The sequence below is a fragment of the Lampris incognitus genome, chromosome 15, assembly GCF_029633865.1.
Source record: "Lampris incognitus isolate fLamInc1 chromosome 15, fLamInc1.hap2, whole genome shotgun sequence".
Taxonomy (NCBI): domain Eukaryota; kingdom Metazoa; phylum Chordata; class Actinopteri; order Lampriformes; family Lampridae; genus Lampris; species Lampris incognitus.
In genome coordinates, this window is record NC_079225.1 from 35,550,167 (window position 1) to 35,572,840 (window position 22,674).

Here is a 22,674-nt window from a genome sequence, read left to right on the forward strand (position 1 = left end):
TCTGGCATGGGCTAGCAGGCAGCCTCACCTAGCGTTGACTGTGTGTAGTGCGGGGAGGTGTGTCAGGGTGTCTGGTTGGAAGAGCTAGTGTTGGATCGGCCGGGAGTGCTTGGTCTGTTGCGTCTGGTGGGCCCAGGGACCACGGCCCTGCCTAGAGCTGCACCCAAGGAGGAAATATTGAGGGCAGTCTGACAGGACGTGGAAGCGGGGCAGGATAAGCTAGCTGCTAGCCCATGCAGTCTGGCAGTTCCGACAGTCAGCCTGGCGTTCGCTCTCTTGGACAGTGCATTTTTTATACATATACATATATATATATATGTATATATATATGTGTATATATATATATGTTGGATATATATATATATGTATATATATATGTTGGATATTTTTGTAGTTTTTGTAGTTTTTTTTTCTTTTGTAGTTTGGATATGTGTTGCACTGCTGTGGGATGGGGGAAAAGATATTTCGTTTCTTTTCATTTGCGCAGGTGCATGGAATGAAACGACAAATAAATATTCCTGATCCCTGAATCCTGACACATTAGCAGAAGAGAGGGGACCAAAAATCTACAAAGTTGGTAGCGAGAGGAAAAAAAAAAAACGAGGGATGGAGATTTAAATTATGGTGGGTGACGGTGATCGCGCTGCACAGCAACCCTTGTTGTTTCATATCCACTTAATGGAACTGGCAGGCCCTTTACCTTTCAGGAGCCGTTCTGCATCGGATGGATTGCAGCGGCACAAGCCAGCAATTACTTTATCACACAATGTGACAGCCCATTTGCAATGAAAGCACATTTGCCTCCCTACCTGATGAAGCACAGCTTTCACGCTTGAATGCACCACAGAGGTAAGTGAATACTTACTTCGGCACTATGGGGGCTCTGCTATCTGCCTTGAAAAGGTGCACACACATGCATGCTTGCACATACAAACCCACACAGGGTCTGCTGCACCATTACCAAAAGATTGCCTTTAATAAGAGGAACTGGGATGGTCCATTGTAATCAAGGGGCTGATTGCACCGGACTTGCGTGAGACCCTACTGCTCTGTGTGTTCCTCTATGTGTGTTTATGTATCTTGTGCGCGAACGCTCTGTTCTGTTCAGTCTTGTTTGATGTGTTGACCAAAGTGGCCCCAGTTTCCCTGTGTGATCTCCTGCCTACGCTCTCTAATGGCAGAATGAAGGGGCCTCATGCCAGGCGACTGACATAACTATTAGTGAGAGCCAAGTCAGCTGATAGTCCTCAAAATGAGAATAATCTCACTCACAAAGGCCTGTGATCTCATCACTTCAAGGTCCAGATAATTATTTGGATATCAACGTTAAGGAATGTAAGTATTACCAATTGATTGATAAAGATGGCATATACTGTAATTACCATACCGGGGTTAACTGTTACAAGGTGTGGTCAATTTTTGGTATATAAATCAATGGGCTGACATGGAGAATCCATTCAGATGGCTCCTGATTTGATTCCTTTGATGTGAGGGACAAAAAGGCTCATTTGGTCCAACAGCTGTGTCCCTGGCATGCCAAATTCCAACATTACCCCATTGTTGTTTATTTGAACTATAAATTGTCAACTTAAAAGAATGGAAAACTGACAGAGCATCATTCCAACATCGAGCCAACCCCTTTGACCCCTTCATAGAGGGATTCAAATGGTGAAATGGACAACGATATCTCCAGGCACTGTACATCTGATTTTAGGCTCATCTTTCTTTCATTTCATATCCAAAAACAACAATCCCCCCCCCCCAAAAAAAATGCATACACATATATATCGTCAATTGGTGTCAGTGTGGTTGCATAATGAGTTTCTGTGGTTTAAGGTTTTTATGTGGCACAGCTCTTTGGCTTAATCCCAGTTTAACCTCAGATTTCTCCAGTCTAGCATTTCAGCATACAATTGGGAAGGTGTTGATCATTACCCAGGAGGTTAAGTATGTATTTCAGATGCAGGCGTCGCCTTACACCCCAACCAGAAATGGCAATTAAATGTGTCACATGTTTCAAAACAGTGATTTTCTGTCCCACAAGCGAAGAGAGAGGGAACCTAGCCAAAAACACAAGACAGATGCCACACAGGGAGCGCTATTAAGATTGGCGTCTCAGTTTGAAATGACACCTTTCACCTTCTAAGGTTGAGAAACTGATTTTTAAATGAAAACACAAATAACGAAAAACTGCAGAACTTACTAACTTATTTTTCACCCTATGATTCCCAACAAGTGTATATATATATTACACCCCTGACTTTAGTATACTAGCTGTAAGTGGTCAGATTCTCATAGGTTGCTCAGCAGGCTAACTGTCTAGCTTCATTTGGGGTTGCTAAAGGGCACAGGTAACTGATTCTTATACCGTGGTCATGGAGAGTCCTATTTCTGAATGGCTGGAGGATGTGCGTTAAAACCGTTTCATGCACACGTGGTTGTTCACCAGGTAAATCACTGTTCTAAGTTCACACGCTAGCCACAAAGCTGCTGCGTAGCATCTTGGTGCATGCTCAATAATCCAGGTCAAGAAATCCCAAAAAGTTGAATCAGTTCATCTGAACACAAAGTTTAGTCTCCCACTAAAGTTTATGTCCAGATGAACTGATTCAGCTTTCTGGGATTGCTGCGTAGCCATAGCAACCCAATGAATTAGTAGCGAGCCTAGTTAACATTCAAGCTTTAGCTTCGCGGCTAACTTTTGCTTCATAACCTTCTTATTCTGAATCTGAAGCTTTCAAAAATAAATAAATGAATAAGTGAATGCTTTTATTGTAATTCTTTGATAGGAGACCATGGTATAAGCGGGATAATCCACCCCGAGCGGTGCGTTCAATGATTTTAACACACAAAGAAAGAGGCAAAGTTGGGCAGTTACCCCTGCATTGCACATTAAAATTCTTTAACGTGTACCTTGTGGATTATCCCTTACACGACAAATGGAGATAATGCGTGTAAATGGATTAAGATGCAGTATTCATGTCAGTTAACATTTAATCCCTGATAAAGTATTTTCTAGCCTGTGTTTGGTATCCACAGCAGAGCGGGGTGGTTTGTCCCTTTAATGTTGAGCAGGAAAAAGGAGCAGTGTGCAGGGCCCCCGGGGTCCCCCGCTGACTCTTTCCCTCTCCCTGATAGATGATTCGGTGTCGCTGAGTGCATTGGTACCTTCCATAAGGAGCCGACAGGCGTGCTTTATTCTCGTAGCTGCTGGTGCTAATTTAAAGCCACATAAACTTTTGGAAGAACACTTAATTAAAATCAGCTCACACGGTATAGAATGGGGGGAGGGTTGGGGTGGTGGTGGGGGTCTTCAGTTTGAACTTGTCACCCTTCTATGGTTGCATCTGTGTGTGTGTCTCTCTGTCTGTCTGTCTTGCTCTCTCTCGCTCTCAATATGACCGTCTCTCTATCTCTTCTCTCTCACTATAACCCTGTCTCTCTCTCTCACTATGACTCTCTCTCTCTCTCTCTCTCTCTCTCTCTCTCTCTCTCTCTCTCTCTCTCTCTCTCTCTCTCTCTCTCTCTCTCTCTCTCTCTCTCTCTCTCTCTCTCTCACTATGACCGTCTCTCTCTTCTCTCTCTCACTATGACCCTGTCTCTCTCTCACTATAACCCTGTCTCTCTCTCTCTCTCTCTCTCTCTCTCTCTCTCTCTCTCTCTCTCTCTCTCTCTCTCTCACTATGACCCTGTCTCTCTCTCACTATAACCATGTCTCTCTCTCTCTCTCTCTCTCTCTCTCTCTCTCTCTCTCTCTCTCTCTCTTCTCTCTCTCACTATGACCCTGTCTCTCTCTCACTATAACCATGTCTCTCTCTCTCTCTCTCTCTCTCTCTCTCTCTCTCTCTCTCTCTCTCTCTCTCTGTCTCTCTCTCTCTCTCTCTCTCTCTCTCTCTCTCTCTCTCTCTCTCTCTCACTATGACCCTGTCTCTCTCAACCCCTTCTTGTCTACCTTCCATTCCATGCCTTTATCCAACCCATGTCAAACCTTCTCCCCACCTCCACTGGAGAGCCAGACTCCAGTGGCAGGTGAGAATAGGAGCTAATGTTTATGAAGCAGTTTTGCGGGCAGTAAAATGCCACAACAGGCCTACAAAGCTTCTCTGATAAGACCTAACAGAACTTTGTCCAAACACTTCAATAATTACTGTTTGTATCGATGCTTTAATTTGTGTTATTGGTTGTATAAATGCTCTAATTTTCGTTATACACAAAAGCAGTGGTTGTGCCTAAGGTAGTGTTTTGCACTGCTGCGTGCCTCCCGGTCTCAGTTGCCATGGCACTGGCTCGGTGTTTTTCTAACAATAGTACAACAATAGGGACCGTATGGAGTATTTCTGATTGGTGTTTTATGTGATTAATTATTATTGTGCAATCATTTGTTTTGAGAATATTTCTATTGTGTATTGTAACGTGCCATGCACACACACACACACACACACACAATAAGGTACATGGTATGGCAATGGGAACATTTTATCATAACAAATGAAAAAATGAAATGACAAAGCCTATTTCTTCAATAGACAACTGTTTAGACAAAAACAGGCCCTGGCCTCCAGATTGAAGCACCGGTGCAAAATGTTAGCAGAGCAGCATCAGGATTTTTTTAATCATCGAGTTGAAAGTGGATGAATTCATTTTTCTAAAATTAAACAATTATGCAATGCTCTATTATGACTCCAGATGAGAAATGTTTTGTTTGTGTGTGTGTGTGTGTGTGTGTGTGTGTGTGTGTGTGTGTGTGTGTGTGTGTGTGTGTGTGTGTGTGTGTGTGTGTGTGTGTGTGTGTGTGTCTCCATGCGCATGCACAGTTGTGTGCATGCACGCATTCAAATGCAAGCTGTTGTGCATTAAATTTTTCCATAGCACTTTCACACCAAACTATAAATTCGTGGGTTTCACCGGGAAGGCCTTTGGTGTGAAAGGGTCGTCGGTTCGAAATCCTAGTTAAATCAATGCTGGGTAAGGCACAGTAATCTCCCTTCACAGCAATATTCTGATATCAAGTTGTTGTGAAAGGGTCCTTCACAAAGTTCCATGATTTGTTTGTTTGATGTGTTATGTTTGACCAAAGCCGTCATTGAGTGTCTCTGGTTCGACCCAACATGTTGAACACACGACCAACACACATTTCCAGATACGCACATGTAAAGTCAATGGCTTGGTATTCTAGTGAACAAATGTTCCTCTGAATGTAGAATGTCCCTGTCTGTCCTCTCAACAATAGCTGTGTACAATGTGGTATGAAAACAATAAGTAGCAGCAATGTGACTATATTAAAATGACTCGAACGACTCGATTTTTCCCCAAGTGGAGACACACATTGTACCTGGTAGATTACCATGTCACTGAATTAAATGGTGCTAAACACGGCAGCACGATGGCGCAGTGGTTAGCGTGGTTACCGCACAACAAGAAGGTCCTGGTATCGTGCCCCGCGGTAGTCCAACCTTGGGGGTCATCTCGGGTCATCCTCTGTGTGGAGTTTGCATGTTCTCCACGTGTCTGCGTGGGTTTCCTCCGGGTGCTCCGGTTTCCTCCCACAGTCCAAAGACATGTAGGTCAGGTGGATTGTCCCTCGGTGTGGATGTGAATGTGTGTGTGTGTGTGTTTGTGTGTGTGCGTGTGTGTGGGCCCTGTGATGGCCTGGCGACCTGTCCTGGGTGTCTCCCCGCCTGCCACCCAATGACCGCTGGGATAGGCTCCAGCATCCCCCAACCCTGAGCAGGATAAGCGGTTTGGGTAATGGATGGATGGATGGAAATGTTCCTCCTGGTTCGGCTGCAATGTAGCTGCAGTGTGGAGCTGACCGAATAACAACGGCATAAACCGACTGCATGCTGTGCAAATACAGACAATCTCGCAATCACCAAACTCTGGTATTTCAAGGTGGATCTGAATCTGAAATAACTACAGAAGCAGGCATAATACGGTATACCGTTGCAGAGGCCATGTCAGATTTCTAAAAGATGGATTTAGTCTCCTCCGTTCACCTGACTCGCATGTCTTTGGGAGGAAGGAGGAAATCCCGGGGGAAAACCCACACAAACTCGCAGAGAACATGCAAACATCTCCAGGTTCGAACACCAAACCACTTTCTGTGAGGCAAAAGTGCTCGCTGCCAAGGCATCTTACAACCCTTATTAGTGTTATTATCACTGTCACTATTATTATTAGCGTCCCGATTTATCTCGGACCAAAGCATGGAAATTAGCCTTGAATAGGGCCCAGTTTTCTCTGTGCTCAATAAATCAAAGAGGCGGTCAAAAAATTTTCTCTTCAAAATAGACGAGCCCCCCAGGCTATCAGATCATTGTGAGTGGAGCAACTGTGCAGACAGGAGAGGAGAGGAGAGAGAGCGAGAGAGAGAGCAAAGAAAGACAGAAGAGCCAAATTAAACAGTGTCTGGTTGCTGCCCTGCTTTGCTATGGTTACCAGCCTTTACTGTCTAGTGTTCAATCCACTACTACAGAAAGAGAGAGAGAGAGAGAGAGAGATTAAATGTTTTAACTTATATGAAGCGGTGTGTGTGTGTGTGTGTGTGTGTGTGTGTATATGTGTATATGTGTGTGTGTATGTGTGTGTGTGCGTGCATACTCGCTCACACGCTTCCCTCAGCACATGTCTAACACTGAGATGAGACGTAGTCATACTTCATCAATTTGGGGTTAGGAATGCTTTTTCATTACCCCTCTGTCAAATTCTTGAATAATCCTCGTCAATATTAAGAGCACAGACCAGATCATTACAAGGTGAAGCAACGCCACAGCTGAACACAACACTGAGGGGGGGGGGGGAGAATAACACACAGAGATCGTGAAAACTTGACCAACTCATGGATGATTTCACCTTGTTTACTAGCTCATTGGCTTCTGGTGTGCATACCATCTAATGGGGTCATAATTAGGAACCATAATAATAAACTGTAATAGCAGCAGAAATAGGCATCAACAAAGCTGATGGAATAGGTCCTTCTGGGCTGGGGAGGTGTTTGTTTTAGAGCCACCATAAAAGCATCCAGAGCTTGGCATGGAGTTTAAGTATGTGTCAAACCCTTTGTTGCTTGTATCACACAGACCAACAGGCCAAATGGAGGGTGGATGGCGTTATGATCAGTCGAGGCAGACCCAAACGCAGACACAGACAATGGAATTAAGTAATGTAAAAGTGGTTTATTGTAGGAATAAAAGGGGAATGAGTATGGCGAGCAATGCAGAAAGTAAAGAGGTGATGGCGGACAGCAGAGCTGGACTGAGTTAAATGGCGGATGGCAAAGCTGGCAGGCTGAGGATAAGCAAATAGGCGAGGCAGACAGTCAGACAGGCAAGGGGGCCGGAGAGTAGTGATCCTGCAAGCACAAGGAGAGACAGTAAATACAGGTAATGAAACAACACAAGAAAGGACTGAATATGCAACTGCAGCATGGCCAAGAGCAATAGACTACCACAGTGGTTGAAACAATGATCTGGTGATGAGTGGATGGAAAACTGGAGTAGATATACTGTTGAATTGATGAGATGATGGAAGGCGTGTGTAGACTGGGCGGGTGAGGTGAATGAGCTGTGAATCAGGAGAGAGCCGGAGAGTGTCAGGGAGGGAAGGAAGCCACGCCCACACCACACACACACACACACACACACACACACACACACACACGCACACGCACACAGGGAAACAGGAGACCCTGGAGAAAAGGGAAATATATGGAAACACAACGGTACAACTGGAGGCATGGCCAGGGTCCTGACAGTACCCCCCCCCCAATGAGAGCCTGCGGGTGAACCACCGGGCATTTCAGGGTGATCTGTTGACATCCCGGATGAGGAAGGGGTCCAATATGAGCTGGTGGGGTATCCAGCTGTGTTCCTGTGGACCATAACCCTCCCAGCCCACCAGCTACTGATACCCATGGCCTTGGCAGCATACATCCAGCAGCCGCCGGACAGTGTAGGCCGGGTGGTCATCGATGATCCGGGTGGGTTGAGGGGGCATGGCCGGAGGGCACAATTGACTGATCGAAACTGGTTTCAACTGGGAGACATGGAAGGTGGGATGAATTTTCATGGAGGGAGGCAACTTGAGTTTAACAGCGGGGGGATTGATGATACGGTCTGTTTGCAGAGGGATTGATGATACAGTCTATTTCATAAGGTCCAATGTAACGGGGTGTTAATTTTCTGGTTTTGGCCTATAACAGGATGTCTTTGGAAAAAAGCCAAACTTTCTGTCCTGGCTGGTAGTTGGGTGCTGGAGTCCGGTGACGGTCAGCGATGCGCTAGTTGCAGTTGGTTGAGTGGAACAGACTGGAGCGGGCATCCTTCTGCACATTGCGACAGCTGCAAAGATGGGCCTGGACCGAGGGTACAGCGATTTTATCCTCCTGAGCAGGAAACAGAGGCAGCTGATAACCCAGAGAGCATTCAAAGGGTGACATGCCTGTGGCAGCACTGGGCAAGTATTTGTCAGCATACTCAATCCAGGGAAGATGATTACTCCAGGAGGAGCATTTCCAGGCTGTGACACAATGGAGCTCAGCTCTCAGGTCCTGGTTGGCCCACTTCGTCTGTCTGGTCTGAGGATGGTAACCAAATGAGAGACTCACGGATGCTCCAAGAGCCCACAGAATGAATTCCATACCTGAGATGTTAATTGAGGTCCATGGTCAGAGAGCATGTCAGATGAGATCCCATGGAGTCGGACAACAGTGTGCACAACAGAGAGCACAAAATGTACAGCTTTGTAAATTCTTTACACAATGGTGAGTATGATGGTGGTGAACTTATGGTCGGCAAGTCGAGGCAAATGTGGCTCCATGGTCGACTTGAGACTGAAAGGGGACTTAGTAGGCTGGTGATAGCTGGTGAGATGACTTACTGTAAGTACACAGTGCAAGCGAACATGAAGGCACAGGTGTCAGCATCCATGGAGGGCCACCAGAAATTTTGTTTTAGAAGGGACAAGTTTTGGCTGATACCAGAATGACAGGCGAACGGGGAGGGTTGAACCCACTGAAGGACAGGGCCATTTCTTGGGTCCAGTTGAGTCTTTTGGGCCTCCTTGTTGAGGGATTTGATTTCCCAGGTCACTGCGGCCACTATGCATGATGAGGGATGGATAGTATCTGGTTTGGATGTATTGTTCTGGATGTAGGCCAGGTTCTCAGTCCAAAGGAATAGGTATTCTGTGCCCTCAAGCCAGTGTCTCCATTCCTCCAAGGCAAGCTTGACTGGGAACAGTTCCCTGTTCCCAACATCATAGTTCCGCTCAGCGGGGGACAATTGATGGGAGAAGAATTTACAGGGGTGGAGTTTTTGGTCAGAAGCTGAGTGCTGGGAAAAAACAGCTCCAACCCCTGTATCAGAAGCATCAACCTCCATGATGAACTGATGTGAGGTGTCTGATTGGACAAGAGCAGGTGCTCAAGTAAAGCATCTCTTTAGCTCAGTGAAGGCAGCATCAGCCTCAGGGGTCCTGGAAAGGGGGGTAGCTGAAGAGATGAGTTAGCTAAGAAGCGCAGCCACATGGCTGTCATCTCTGAACCTTCTATAAAAGTTAGTGAAGCCCAGAAACTGCTTGAGTTGTTTCAGGGATGTGGGAATGGGCCACTGTGCCACTGCCTGAATCTTTCCAGGATCTGCCTTCACCTGCCCACTTTCAATGATCTATCCTAGAAACCCAACATGGCTTACTTGGAATTCACATTTTTCAGCTTTGATGAACAATTTGTTCTCCAGTAGTCTTTGGAGAACTTGCCTCATATGATGGATGTGTTCCTCCATGTTCTGGGAGAAGATAAGGGTATCATCAAGATAAACAAAAACTGACTGGTTCAGACAAAGGATGTCATTGAAAAGAGCCTGGAAACAGCAGGGCCATTTTTTTAATCCGAAGGGCATGACTAAATACTCATAGTGACCAAGAGAGGTATTGACGGCAGTTTTCCATTTATCACCTTCCTTGATTCGGACCAGGTTGTAGACGTTTCTGAGGTCGAGTTTTGAGAAGGTGGTCTTTGGAGTGATTCAAAAGCAGAATTAATCAGAGGAAGAGGATATTTGTTTTTAACTGTTATGTTAATTAATCCACGATAGTCAATGCAGGGGCGCAATGAATGGTTTTTCTTGGTGACAAAGAAAAAACCTGCACAAACGGGAGGAGGATGGCCTTATGATACCTGCCGCTACGGAATCGTGGATGCAAGTGTCCATGGCCTTTCTCTCAGGACTAGATGCTCCTGGGAGCAGATCAGTAGCTTAATCATATGGGCATTATGGGGGCAAAGAGAGAGCTTGTTGCTTACTAAAACCTTCTTCCAGGTCATGGTAAACAGTGGAAATCATTGACAGGTCTGGTGTTCTGTGTCCGATCAGGGAGCAGCGGCCTCTGCCACGATTAGAGCAGATTTCAAGCAAGATGAATGACAAAATGAGCTCCAGCTCTGTACTTTCTTGGTGGACCAATCAATGTGGGGATTATCTAGTTTTAAAGAGGGTTGACCGAGTACCAAGGGGGTATGAGGGGAGTAGGTGACGTGGAACTGGATGGACTCACGATGATTGCCGGAGAGGATGAGGTACAGGGGCTCAGTAACATGAGGAGCTGTCCATTGAGGGTGTGGGCATCAAGGAGAATGTCAAGGGAGTGTATGTATGCCGGCTTAGGAAGCAAGACTGGCGTCAAGCAAGTTTTCATCAGTTCCAGAGTCCACCAAAGCACACAATGGAAGAAATTGCTGTTTACACATAATACACATCACCGTGGTGTCGAGCTGCATTCTGGACTAAGGAACTGGAGGGGAAGTGGTCTGGTGGCTCCCCAGAATCCCCGCTCTTACTGGTAAGCCTCCTCTTCTGGCTGAAAGGGAAATGGCTAGGAAATAGCCGGTTTGGCTGCAGTAGATGCCAAACCCGCTTCCATCCTCTGGAGGCGTTCAGCCAGTGAGAGACAGACTCTACTTAGTTGCATAGATTCCTCAGCTGGGGAGAGAGAGACAGGAGAACCAGGAAGTTCGCGGAGGCTTGGAGAGGGACCAGTGCTTGTTCTCACGAAGGGTGGAGGAGATGAGCGAGAGAAGGGCAAAGATAAGATAAGATACTTTGTTGTCATTGTGTACACACAATGAAATTTCGTTTGATGACTCTCAGACCAGCAACGCTAGACAAGGTAAATGATTAAAAAAAACATGATAAAAACAAGGACAAACAACATTAAGTATAAATAAGTGAGGTAGCAAAAATGATGATAAGACAATAAAAGATAGCAGCAGCTTTTAAAGTTCAAAATAGTGCATGGGGTTATTGCACATAGTTGTCCATATTGCAGCGGCTTTAGTACCAGTTAGTCCTCAGCAGCTATGGGCAGATGTGTGTGTGTGTGTGTGTGTGTGTGTGGTGTGTGTGTGGGGGGGGGTGGGGGGGCGATGGAGGCTACAGCTCTGGGGAAGAAGCTCAGCTGTACACAAGTCATTATTTATGTAAATACACACTCCTCCACCTTTGCTCTTACTGGAGGCTGCTGTCCTATCTGCTCGGTAAACGGAGTGCCCTGCTATTTCAATAGCCGCGTCGGGAATGGTGCTGTCCATCCAGGTCTCTGTGATAATTATCACACAGCTGTTCATGTTATGCGACGTAATCCTCAGTCTTATTTCGTCCATCTTATTGACGAGAAAGCGGGAGTTGGCAAGAAAGAGACTCGGCAGGACTGGTCTGTGCGGGTTAGCCCTTAGCTTATAGGCCGCTCCTCTTACCCCACTTCTGCTTCCATTCCCTGCACCGTCTCCGATGCCTGTTTGGTGGGATAGCCATAACTCCTCCTCCGGGCTCTCCTGGACGCAGGATCTCCGGTGGGATAGAGTCCAGGCTTCCAGTTGTGTAATCCTGATACCATCCTCCGATGCTAAGGAGTTTGGCTCAGTCATACTGTATAGGAGCCTCAAGCACTCGAACAAGCAACCACAACACACACAAAAGCACAAAAATACTGTTTAACCGAGAGCACCGAGCTGCTGCGTCTGTGCGCACCGCCATCTTGAGATGAAAGAAGGCTCACATGCTCTCTATGGTGCTCATTAAGACGATTATCCTGCTTAATGGCTAGGGAGATTAAAGCATCGAAGTTGCCCAAGTCATCCCTAGCTAACTATCCCTAGCTAACTTATCTTCGACTAAATCACATATTCCACTGAGAAACACCCACTGAAGTGAAACATCATTCCAACCTGAATCTGCAGCTATGGTCCTAAACTCAACTGAATATTCAACTGTGCTGTGGGAACCCTGATGCAGAAACAAGAGGCGTTTGGTACAATCTCTCCCGTTAACAGGGTGGTCAAAAACTTTTCTCATTGCAGAAACAAAGCTAAGGTAAGAGAAGCTAACAGGTGACTGGCTATCCCACACAGCTGATGCCCAGGCTAAAGCATTCCCCCAAAGTAACACCATGATAAAAGATATTTTTGCCTTATCGGTTATGTAAGTGGAGGATTTTTGCTTGAACACTAGGTAACACTAGATCAGAAAAGACCTGCAGGTCCCCAGCATAGTGCTCCAACGCTGGGATGTGATGTTTTACTGGAGCAGGGGGGCTAACTGGGGGGCTTTAGAGGAAAGATGTGTGGGGACCTGGTTGACTTGATGTCCAATCTGGGCCACGTTGGTCGAGAGTGACTTGAGGGCTTCCACGACGTGACGAAGGGCCTGGTTGTGTTGTCTCACGTGGGCGCTGTGAGTGGCGAAAGCTTGGCAGAAGTGATCAGAGTCTGCTGGCAAGGGGCGTTGGCTGGACTGTTAACCATCAGGGGCTGAGCCCAGATTCTTCTCCATCGAAAAAATGTTAAAAATGTACTTCTAAATAGACTGTTTCCATGCATTTTTTTTTCTTGCATGTGTGGGCCACACATTGCTGAAAAATGTGAAAATTGGAGAGGGAGGAAAGGTTTGGATTTGATTTACCATATAATCTGCACATGATTATCCAGCCACTCCAATATTTCAAACCAAAATGAGCATCATATCAGATACCTATTGACATTATTACTAGGCCTATATGATGGGGAATCCTCAAAACCCATAATACAATGGCAATTTCACAAATGAGAGTTGAAAACACCTAACTCCCCAAAGTGACTGAATAAACTTTAATAATTTGGTTGCAGAATCATTGCTGATGGACTTTCTTGATGTTGTATAACTGCACTATAATTTAAATTTTACGCTCATTGAAAATTGGGGGCACCACTTTCTAAAAAGAAAGAAAATATGATAAACAAGATTTAATTAGTCATACCTTGTTTCTTTAGTGTTGGATGGATGAAAATTACGGCAAGATTTTCCAGGGGACATCGGGCGTCAGGCTCGGCGACCTTCGGGTTGCCGTAGTGACAGCCAGAGGGGAAAAAACCCCACTTTCATTGTGTTGGTTCAGAGGCTTAACCTGGAGAATGGCTACACCTTGGAGAGGTTCAGTTTAGCAGAGACAACGTGGAAGTAATTACAGACACAACTGGCATGTGTCTCATGGATCAATCATTACTATGGACAAATTTGTGCGTACACACCCATGGGATTTTTTTAGCCCTGAAGTTTGTCTCAGAGACTAGGATAGAACCTGGGTAACCCCTGAATTTGGACACAGATTGGCTAACAGTGATGTTTTTGCAGGCTTGGGTGGTTGCTCGTTGCAAGAGGTAGACAATAGATGTTAGGAGGAAGGAATTACGAATAACCATCATGCTTTGCTCTGACTCAGACAACTTGAGAGCAAAAAATTCCATGGGTGTATACGCACAAATTTGCCCATTGTAACGATTGATACATGAGGTCGGTCTCGAGAGACGGGTCCAATGCAGGAGTTCTACTGTAACCACAAAAATTACTGAAAAGGTTTTCAATACACAAAAACAACAACAAAGGGTTAAAATAAAAGATTGCAAAAACTATACATGGCAAACTGGCATGCAGTGGCTTACAGTGATGTTTTGGCTTCCTTGCCTCTTTTTCCTCTCTGTTAAAGGGTTTATTTTTGGGGAGTTGCTCCTTGTCTGATGCGAGGGTCTAAGGACAGGATGTTGTGTTGTTGTAAAGCCCCTTGAGGCAAATTTGTGATATTGGGCTATACAAATAAAATTGACTTGAATTGACTTGCGGTTTTTGAATGTTGCTTTCTTGATGAGCTTTTCCGGCTCACCACCAAAGTTGTACATAAAAGCCCAAAGGCAAAAAGAAAAACAAGGATGTGGCGGAAAGGAAAAATCTTAAAACCAGGAGCAGGATGCAAATGAGAGAAACAAGGAAAAAGCAAGAGCCCAAAAGGAAGAGAAAAGAGAGACTGTGACATTGCCAACCACCTGCTCAACCAAGCAGAGGATAAGAGCAAAGACTTGAAAGCTAAGATAAAAAACTGTAAGATAACCAGAGAAGCTGATCTGAAGTACATACAGGAAGTACACCAAAAATTAGTCACTGCCCAAGACAGTGTTAAGGAGTATAAATTCTAACAGGAAATCAGAGAGAAAGAATAAGCAGATGCCGAAAGACAACTACAGCCATCCCTCTACATCAGCCAAAGTCAACAAGCTCGATTTAGCAAATAAAGGGGGCGGCATTCAAATGCAACCAGCTGGAATTCCTCAAAATGGCTCAACCTTTCAATCTGCTTCAGACCCGTTGCCTCACTTCTGGACCAACAGAGCCTCAACTCCCGAGCATGAGTTGGGACCCCCTCTCAACAAACCCCCTTGCCTAATGGTGCCTATTCTCAGGGTCCCTCTGACAGAGATCTAAATGAGATCACCCACAACATTGTGCGTATTTTCTTCATCTGAGAGGCGACGTAACTATTATCTTTCTTGGTGTTGTGTGTTTCTTTGGAGTAGAGATATAGAGATCCCTGAATTGAGAATTCACAACTTTCAGATCCGTGACTGATGAATTTGGTTTAATTTATTTTACTTCTTTCATTTGGGAAGTGGTTTCCCCAATTTCCAATGAGTGCAAAATTTGAATTATAGCGTAGCTATGCTACATTGATATGAACTACAGTTCTCAACTCAACGGTACAGGTAGTTGAGAAAATATTGTTACCTGTGGAAAAATGAAGATAATGACTGAATTCTTTCTATCAATAAACTACATAATTTTTATAACCATGGGTTGTTGATTGGGAAGGGAAGGTGTTTAGCTGCCAGTCAGATTATGCTACAGAGTGTGAGGAGGGCAGAACAATGGCAATGGCAACTAGGTAAAACGCAAACTGGTGAGGCAATTTCTGACAGGCGATTGTTCGTCCACCATCTGGGCTCCCGATACGTTTGTGATCGTTCATGACCACTATCACTGACACCTGACACTGACCTCCAGTGATGTGTGTCTGATGCATCTAAATTATTTAGATTCAGTGTTTATTTCCTAGTTATCTCCACCAGGCGGTAGCCTGGAGGGGATCATGTGTTTGGTTGTGCGCACATACAAGCATGTGTGTGTGTGTGTGTGTGTGTGTGTGTGTGTGTGTGTGTGTGTACCAGATGAGGACATTTGGTCCCCATTAGGATAGAAAAACATGAAACCACCTACCTTGTGGGGACATTTTATGGGTCCCCATGAGGAAACGAGTCTATTTTAGGGTTAGGACTTGGGTTTAGGGTTAAAATTAGGATTAGAATTAGGTTAAGGTTAAGGTAAGGGTTAGGGTTAGGGTTAGTTTGTGCAGGGAGACGTGTGTGTGTTTGTGTGTGTGTGTGTGTGTGTGTGTGTGTGTGTGTGTGTGTCTGCAGCTAATCTCGCATACTACTGGGCCTATCACCGTAATAATTTTTGTGCATTCAGGACAACTGTATGATCAAGGACCTCTCATAGCTGTGCTGATTCAAAACCTTTGAAAACCAGTTTTATACCGTAGTTGAGTGCTAACTCCTTAGCTGTCTGAGCCCCGGAGAAGGGGAGATACGCAGGCACTACCTCTGTATTTTCCCTTCTCCCGGTAGGTGAAACAAGGGGTGGTTTGTCACCACTCTGAACCGGAGATGGGAAGATCTGCACTGTACTGAGTTCATGCTTCTGGTTTAATCTGACATCTCTCGTGAATCAGTTAACTTCTTAAACTGACCAACTTTATCAGCTCAGCTATTAGCCTACAGTTTTGTTTTATGCACGCTGTGGTAACTTAACTGTCAATGTACATGGTCAGAAAAAAAGTTGAATTGGTCATAAAACTTGCCTGGGGTGTTATCGCTCTTTGTAGGGCTACCACACCGATCAAATGTATAACTTTTTGACTATTTAAGATGAGACTAGGCTAGTTTGGTGTCGCTAGCCAAGGGGAGGCCCAACTAAGCTATCATTGCTAATGGTTTAGTGCAGTGCAAAGGAATGTAACAATCACGGATGAATAGACTCGCTAGCAGTTGGCTAACAGGTCGGACCCTTTAGTCGACTGGTTAACGTAATCGCCCGTGGTGCGAGACACCCGGGTTCACATCTCGGCTGCAGTGGTTCTTGGCTGCCCCCTGAATTTGCTACATTGGTGTCAGAAGCGGGATGGTGAGACCTTGAGGCCATTGGAAGTGCGTGCGCCCGGAGGTGTGAGGGAGCTGGTATGCTGAAGCGCGGGAGGGGGGGTAGTGTAACGACCACAGATGACTAGACTTGCTAGCCCTTGGCTAACGGGTTGGACCCTTTACTTGCCTGGTTAGCACAGTCGCCCGTGGTACTGGAGACCCGAGTTTGCGTCCCGGCTGCCCCCTGAATTCACTACATTGGTGTCCGAAGTGGGATGGTGAGACCGTGAGGCCATCAGAAGTGCGTGCACCCAGAGGTGTGAGGGAGCTGATATGCTGAGTGCAGGGATGCGCTTCCCGAAGGAGGGGGCTAGTATAACGACCACGGATGAATGGACTCGCTAGTTCTTGGCTAATGGGTCGGATCCTTTAGTTAACTGGTTAATGCAGTCGCCCATGGTGCGAGAGACCTGGGTTCGCTTCCCGGCTTCCCGGCAGCCCCCTGAATTCAATACAGTACGTTAGCTGTATATAACTTATGCTCTGCTCATGTCATGTTCACATAACTTGGAACTCAGATTTTTACACACCCTGTTTTCCTGGCTCAGCATCAGAGGAAGTTTGTGCTTCAGCTTCAACCCCTTTACTGGTAAAAAATCTGTGTATTCCATTTTTTCCTCAGACTGTGTGAGCTAGCGTTTGGCATAGTAACCCCCGACAGAGAGCTGTCAGCCAATAAGACGCGAGTATTTCCACGTATTTTTCAGTAAACCCTCTCTGGTTGGTCTTTCCTCGGTTCATTGAAGATAAAAAAATTTGAACACTGCCGTCTTCTTTTCCTGACGTTCAGTTACGTAGTGACAAACTGCTCAAACTGGAGAATTATTCAGGGCAAGAAAAAATCTGCCCAGTCCAGACAGCGCCACCCAGCGTGCTGGGTCCATGCTGGACAGATTGTTCTGTTACGATCAGTAAAGGCAGACCCAATTGCAGACATAGAAAATGGAATTAGAAGTAATGTAAATGGGGTTTATTGTAGGAACTACAGGGCAATGAGGATGGTAGGCAATGCAGAAGGTAGAGAGGCAGTGGCGGATGACAGAGCCGGGCTGAGCTGAATGCCAGATGGCTGAGCTGAGCAGGATAGACGGATGAGGGAGTGAGCATGGCAGGCTGAGGATAAGTGAGCAGGCGAGGCTGGCAGGGGGACTGGGGAGTAGTGATCCTGCAAACACGAGGCAACACGATGAGAAATAACCCTAGATGTGCAATTGTAGAGCGGCCGAGAGCGAGAGACTACCACGGTGGTTGGAACAACAGTGTGGCGATAAGCGGATGGAAAACCGGAGTAGATATAGTACTGTTGGGTTGATGGAAGGCAGGTGTGCAGACTGGGCGGGTAAGGTGAATGAACCCCAAATCAGGAGGGAGCCAGAGAGTGCCAGGGAAGGAAGCCCCCCCCACACACACACACACACACAGGAGACATGGGGGGGAAAGGGAAACACATGGAAACGCAAGGGGAAAAACTGGAGGAACAGCCGGGACCATGACAGATAGAGCGAGAGAGAGAAGGGCAGAGAAGGGCAGAGAGAGGAAGAAGAAAATTTATTCCAACTCTTTTTTTTAAAAATTATTGTTATTGGTGAAAATGGAAAAGGTTGACCCTGATTTTTGTCATGTGGGGGGAAACATTTTATGGGGAATATGAGGGGGTGCTTTTGGAAATGAGTTATTCCCCTTGTGCAAATACCACACCTGGTTTAACTTTCTTAAGTCGCCAATGGTGTTCCACCATTGAATATATAACTCTTTTGCTATATAAAATTCCCAAAGTTGGTTGTTTTTCAGGCATTCGCATACTAAACAGTACAGTAGGGCGTCATCAGTCTAGCACGATCAGAGACCCATTGAATTGTAAAGGGAAACCGTCCTCAGAACATTACCCGTTGCATGAACATGTACTCTTTAAGGTCCGGTTTAGACCATTTTGTCGTGAACGCCGTCCATCAAAAAGGAAATAACGACTGTGCGCTACTAACACAAGTACCTCCAGATCTTTGTGGAGAAGGAGGCTCTACTGAAATAGCTTAAATGCCAGTATTCACTGTTTTATAATATAATTGATTAATAAACAAACTCATTTTACGATTTAATCCTTCCTGTTGTTTTTGCTATTCTTCCATCACTCTAATCTCTGGAAGGACTACATCAATTCTTTACCTCTTTTGCAAACTTTTTTTTCTTCAGGAGTTGGCTACTGTATTTGGCTCTTGGATGAATTTTCCATTACTCAGTTTTGGTCTTTTGAGAATAATCTTCCAGCATTTGCTAGCTTGAATCTTAATGAAACAGCTGCGGATATATCCTCGCCTATTCGAAAATGCCCGTTTTCCTTGAAGCGACTTCAGAGTTCAAGTGAGTTTTTCTGGTTGGCGTTCGGAAGGGGACAAGGGCCGAGGAGCCTTTCTATGTGAACTTCTGTCTTCGTCCAAATGATGGCAGCTCCGGTTCGCTCAGGTTGCCATCAGGATGAAAAGCATGGTTTGGGGCTTTGGACTGAAGTGGACCTTGAGCAGAGGCTAATTAGAGGCTAATTTTTCCCCCACACCTAACATTAAATGAGCAGATTGCAATCCCTCTTTGGCAACTTCCAGCTACATCATCCGAATTTGGCCCCCAGGGTTATGCATACCACCATTCTGATGGGTGATTAGGAGAATTAGTGGCGCCAAATGGTACCTGCTGTAGCCACCACAGTGGCCAAATCTCTTGTTTGTGTGTGTGTGGGGGTGGGGGGGTGGAGGGGGGTTCATCTACAAGTGTATTTGTAAGAACTAATTTGAGTTTTATACCACACGAGTGTGGATGTTTTTGCAAACTGAGGATATTTTGGGGGCGGCACGTTGGTGCAGTCACCTCACAGCAAGAAGGTCCTGGGTTTGAACCCTGGGGTTGTCCAACCTTGGGGGTCATCCTGGATGGTCCTTTCTGTGTGGAGTTTGCATGTTCTCCCCGTGTCTGCGTGGGTTTCCTCCGGGTGCTCTGGTTTCCTCCCACAGAATCAGCCATACTAAATTGTCCCTAGGTATGAATGTGTGTGTGTGTGTGTGTGTGTGTGTGTGTGTGTGTGTGTGTGTGTGTGTGTGTGTGTGTGTGAGTGTGTGTGTGTGGACCCGGTGATGGCCTGGTGGCCTGTCCAGTGTGTCTCCCCGCCTGCCACCCAATGACTGCTGGGATAGGCTCCAGCATCCCGTGATCTTGATTGGGATAAGTGGCTTGGATAATGGGTGGATGTAAGACATTTTGGCCAGTTCTCACTCCTTCAAAGGTTTTTAGGATTAGGTTAAGGTTAGGGTTAGGTTAAGGGTTAAGGGTAGGCATGTAGTTCTGATGGTTAAAGTTAGGGGGAATGAATGTAGTCAATGAGGGGTCCTCACAAGTACAACCAAAACCAACAAAATGTGTGTTGCGTGTGTGAGTGAAGGAATTAGCGGTGGGAGTATGTGTGATATATTAGCAACTTGTCTTACTCTTCGACCCACGCCAAAAGATGTGGGGGTTCACCCTGCAAACAGTTCACAAACTTGAATTAAAACTGCCTGGAAGGGCTGCGAGAATAAACAGTGCAGAACAATGCTAAATATGGCTCTAAAAATTCTCCTCCCTCGCTTCCTTTTCTCTGAGGAAAAGATGGCGGCGCGAATTCACGTTTGCAGCGGCCTCACCCAGTACCAGTGTGGCAAGATGGCGGCGCGAATTCACATTTGCGGCGGCCTCACCCAGTACCGTCGATGCAGTGTCTTTGTCCACGTCTGCGTCCAAGTTTTCATCTTCGTTTGTTGGCTGGGAGAGCTGGTGCTGGATCGGTCGGCTGTGAGAGCTTGGTGTACTGCGCTGTGGGCCCCCCAGGGACCACGGCCCTGCCCAGAGCTACACCCGAGGAGGTAACACCGAGTGCGGTCTGACAGGACGCGGAAGCGGGACAGGCTAAGCTAACTGCTAGCCCACGCAGACCGGCAGTTCCGGTAACACCGAGGGCGGTTTGGCAGCGGCCTCATCTGGCGCTGGCGGTGGTGTTTATGATGTCGTCGTGAGGAGTGCGGGGAGGTGGCGTCAAGGATGTCTGGCTGGGAGAGCTGGCGCTGGATCGGCTGGGAGGGCTTGGTCTGCTCCGTCCGGTTGCCACAGGGGCCACTGCCCCTGCCTGGAGTTGTGCCTGATAAGGAAACACGGAGGGCGATGTGACAGGATGCATAATCGGGGCAGGCTAGGCTAACTGCTAGCCCGGCGGTTCTGACAGTCATTCTGGCTGGCATTTGTTCCCTTGGGCAGTGCTTTTTTTTTCTTTCTTAGTTTGGATATTTGTTTTAGTTTAAATATGTGTGTTCTTGTAGTTCTTGAATGTGTTTTTGTCTATGCTGCACTGCTGTGGGCTGGGGGAAACGGCATTTCATCTCATTTCATGTGCACAAGTACATGAAATGAGATGACAAATAAAGCGTTCCTGATGTTCCGGAGTGTTCCTGATGTTCATCCAGTCGGATCCGAATAGACACCGATGCAAACACCAAGAAGACAGCAAGAAGTAGCCTTTCTGTACAATAACACAATAGACACAACATCATTCCACATCAGCTGGACATGCACACAAGCATACAACCATGTCAGCACACACACACACACACACACACACACACACACACACACACACACACACACACTTAGCCTTAGCCAAGTCTCTCCAGTCAGACCTCTTGCTGTTGATTAGTAATTAGTCTGGCCCCGTGCTAATTAGTCATTTGTTTATTGTTTGTTTTAAGCAGAAAGGAATGCTGCAGGAAAGCCGTGATGGCGTCAGGGTCGGTGCCACGCCGTCACTGCGCCGCGATATTTTGGTCTCGTTTTTATGTTTCAACGGTTACGTCTCTCTTTAACTGGACCGACACTATTAGAGCCTGCAAAACAAAACAAAACAACAAAAGAGCATCACAGTGTGAGAGAATAGCCGCCCAGCGTGTGCAGGGTCAGCATGAGCCGGATTTTAGACTTGACATTCAGGCTGCCTTTGGCTCTCGGAGTGTCTGGCAAGATAAACGCTGTACGTTTTTCATTTGCGTTTAACCTTCTACAATTCCGGGGACCTAATGCCTCGTCCCGTTTTCCATTTTCCATTTTCCACTTTTCTCCCCTTGTGAATTGCTGTTTGCTTTGGAACAGCCGCGCCGGGAGTGTAGTTCAGCGAGTCCACATCATCCCTCCACCTGCAGGCAGGCAGGCTGCTCCTGTGACGGGCACTTGTCACAGAGAAACCCACAGTGAACCAGATGGCATTTGTTTGTCTTTCAGTACACAGTTCATAGCATTGCCAAGGGTCCGTGAATGTGATTTGTGTGTGTGTGTGTGTGTGTGTGTGTGTGTGTGTGTGTGTGTGTGTGTGTGTGTGTGTTGTGTGCAGTTGTACTGTAATATATGCAATTTCAAATTATTATATATTCCCAAAACCTAAGTCCTATGTGTGTGTGTGTTCGTGCACACACGTGAGTACATGCATGTGTGTGTATTTATGTGTGTATGTGTGCATGAGTACATGTGAGTTGGATGTGATGTGCCTAAAATAAAGTCAATTAGGACAAAATGAACTACAAATGTGTGGCTGCGAGTGCGGCCATCACAGTGTGTGTGTGTGTGTGTGTGTGTGTGTGTGTGTGTGTGTGTGTGTGCACGCGTGCATGTGTGTGTACATGCATGAGTGCATGTGTGTATGTATGTATGTGTGTGTGCATGAGTGCACGTGTGTGTACGTGCATGAGTGTATGCATGTATGTGTGTACATGCATGAGTGTATATGTATGTATGTATGTATGTATGTATGTATGTATGTGTTCATGAGTGCATGTGTATTTATGTATGTATGTAAGTGTGTGTGTGTGCATGAGTGCATGTGGGTGTGTATGTGTGCATGCATGTGTGTGTCCATGCATGTGTGTGTGCGCATGAGTGCATGTGTGTATGTGTGCATGGGTGTGTATGTGTTTGTGAGTGCATGTGTATTTAAGTGTGTGTGTGTGTGCGTGTGCATGAGTGCATGTGGGTGTGTATGTGTGCTTGCATGTGCGTGTGCATGCATGTGTGTGTGCGTGCGTGCATGAGTTTGTGTGTGTGTGTGTGTGTGT